We start from the raw sequence: 2,931 nt of genomic DNA, 5'->3' as shown, positions 1-2,931 counted from the left end.
TGTATAGGAATGCCACTAATTTCTGTGCATTGATTTTATATCCTGCTACTTGACTGAATTCCTGTATGAGTTCTAGCAGTTTTGGGGTGGAGTCTTTTGGGTTTTCCACATACAGTATCATATCATTTGCAAAGAGTGAGAGTTTGACTTCCTCTTTGCCGATTTGGATGCCTTTGATTTCTTTTTGTTGTCGATTGCTGTGGCTAGGACTTTTTATTTTTTAACGGGTGCTTCAGCTGTTTATTGACACACAGGTAGACTCTATAGCGACAGGTCTGGGCGCGGCTGCAGCAGTGGGGAAAATGGAGGGTGGAGGGTGGAGTGTTTGCCTGCAGCGACAGCTGAGTGTAGGAACAGAAGTGCACAACGCACACAAGGTGGGAGTGGGGGAGCCTGAGGTGGGTGGAGAAGCAAGTGAGGGCCTGAGCCAGTCTCCTTAAACTGGAACCAGTGCCCTATGCTGCTACTCTTGCTGGCAGTCTCTTGACCGCAGACCAGGGTTGGGAGTTCTCTGGGTATCCGTTTTCTATAGGTAAAGAATGGAGTACGCAAAGGACGATAAGCAGGAGCTTTTGCCCTCCATGTTAAGTTCTGGGGCTTCCAGTACTGCAGCCTTCCTTTGTCCCTTGCTTGGGTGAGGTCACATGATGTGCAACCCAGCTCTGGGTCACCTCACCCGAACAGGGTCCTAAAAAGCAGTCATGTTTTACAGAGGCATTAATCTTCCCTGGTATCCCAGCCCACCAGTGTCACGTGACAACCCCCAAGTGAGCACTACAAGCATTGCTGGCCTAATGGATGGGTTGGGGAAAGGGGATGGGCCAGGGGCTGGAAGAGGAGGGGCTCTGGGGCCCATCACGGCACAGGCACGACACGCATGGTGTTGGTGAAGCCGGAGCCAGGGCGCCACCCGGTCAGCACAATGACCACATCGCCCTTCTTGAAGAACCCTCGGGCCTTGCTAACATTCATGGCCAAGTTCACCCGGAGGTCCACATCCTCAGCCCAGGCCTCCTGCACTGGGTCCTTACACACCACAGGAAAGATGTTGCGGTACAGGGGTGGGCCTGGAGAGCAGTCTGGTGGTTCTGGGTCACAGCAATGATGGAGGCATGGGGGCGGTATCTAGCCACCTGGTGAGTAGACCTGCCAGACTTGGTGAGGACGATTATGGCCCCACTGCAGCACTTGAAGGAGGCCTCCACGGCGCCCACAGCGGTGGCTTCTGTGGGGTCATTGGTAATGGGTGCCAAGTGGTGGAGTTCCTCAAATAATTGCAAGTGGTAGATGGCGGCCTCTGCCTCACGGGCAATCAGGTGCTGCATGCGAACCGTGTCGAGTGGGTAGTCCCTTTGGCCATCTCTCCAGATAGCATGATGCAGTCTGCTCCATCCAAGACCGCATTGGCCACATTGCTGCCTTCAGCCCGGGTGGGATGGGGCTTCTTGATCATGCTCTCCAGCATCTGCGTTGCACAGATGACAGGCTTCCTGACTCGGTTGCACCGCCCAATCATCATCTTCTGAGCAAGGAAGACCTTCTCTGCGGGAATCTCAATGCCTAGATCACCACGAGCCACCATGATGCCATCGCTGGCTTCAAGGATCTCATCAAACGTCCGAACTCCCTCATGATTCTCAATTTTGCTGATTATCTTGATGTTCTTCCCTTTCTCTCCCAGGACCTTCCTGACTTCATGGACATCTGAGGCCTTGCAGATGAAAGATGCAAACACCATATCTACATCCTGTTTCACCCCAAATTTCAGATCCTGGATGTCCTTTTCTGACACAGCAGGCAAGTCCACAGCAGCTCCGGGGAGGTTCACACCCTTCTTGCTCCCCAAGGAGCCACCGTTCTCCACCTCTGTCACCAGGAAGTCAGCACCTTTCTGCTTCACCTGCAGAGAGATAAGCCCATCATCCACGTAGATCTTGCTGCCCACTTCCACCACCTTGCAGATGTTCTTGTAGTCCAGCCACAGGATGTTCTCGTCACATTTGTCCATGTAGGCATTGTGCAGAGTGATCTTCAGCGTGGCCCCTTTCTTCAGCTCTACCTCTGCAGTGCCACTGCCCTTGATAAGCCCAGTTCGGATCTCGGGTCCTTTGGTGTCCAGGGCCACGGCAACTGGCCAGTAGAGAATGGGGTTGGAAGCAAAGCTTTCCGTGGCAGTGCACACATTCTTGATGGTCTCTGCATGGTACTCGTGGGTTCCATGAGAGAAGTTCATACAAGCCACATTCATTCCAGACTTAATCATCTCCTTCAGCATCTCCACCGATCTGGAAGCTGGGCCGATGGTACAGATGATGCCAGTGTTCCGGGCCGTGATGGGTGGCGAGTCAATGTCCAGACAGCATATGTATTCCAAGAATGTGTCGGCCATGGCCACATGCAGCTGCTGGGTCTGGATGAAGGCAGTGCCGACATCGCTATGGGGCTTTGACATGGCTGCTGAGGTCCTCCGGCGCAGTCCCACTCCAGCTGCACTGTTGCTGCAAAACGGTCTTCACGCTCGTGAGGTGGAGCTGCTGTGATGTGGCTAGGACTTCTAATACTATGTTGAATAGCAGTGGTGATAGTGGACATCCCTGCCGCGTTCCTGACCTTAGGGGAAAAGCTCTCAGCTTTTCCCCATTGAGAATGATACTCGCTGTAGGTTTTTCATAGATGTCTTTTATGATATTGAGGTAGGTACCCTCTATCCCTATACTCTGAAGAGTTTTGGTCAAGAAAGGATGCTGTACTTTGTCAAATGCTTTTTCTGCATCTATTGAGAAGATCATATGATTCTTGTTCTTTCTTATGTTAATGTATTGTATCACGTTGATTGATTTGCGGATGTTGAACCAACCTTGCAGCCCAGGGATAAATCCCACTTGGTCATGGTGAATAATCTTTTTAATGTACTGTTGGATCCTATTGGCT

The 2,931-nt window shown here is 51.8% G+C and overlaps 1 pseudogene; it reads right to left on the bottom strand.

Annotated features, from left to right (window-relative positions):
• Positions 1-588: 588 nt before the first annotated feature.
• Positions 589-2,452, bottom strand: LOC148163782 (pyruvate kinase PKM pseudogene; annotated as a pseudogene).
• Between the last annotated feature and the right edge of the window lie 479 nt (positions 2,453-2,931).

The sequence above is a fragment of the Eumetopias jubatus genome, unplaced genomic scaffold (assembly GCF_037043125.1).
Source record: "Eumetopias jubatus isolate StellerSeaLion01/CBP00866 unplaced genomic scaffold, mEumJub1_p1.0 scaffold_8, whole genome shotgun sequence".
NCBI lineage: Eukaryota > Metazoa > Chordata > Mammalia > Carnivora > Otariidae > Eumetopias > Eumetopias jubatus.
Note: the sequence above shows the minus strand (reverse complement) of the source record. Positions and strands in the feature narration are given on the sequence as shown.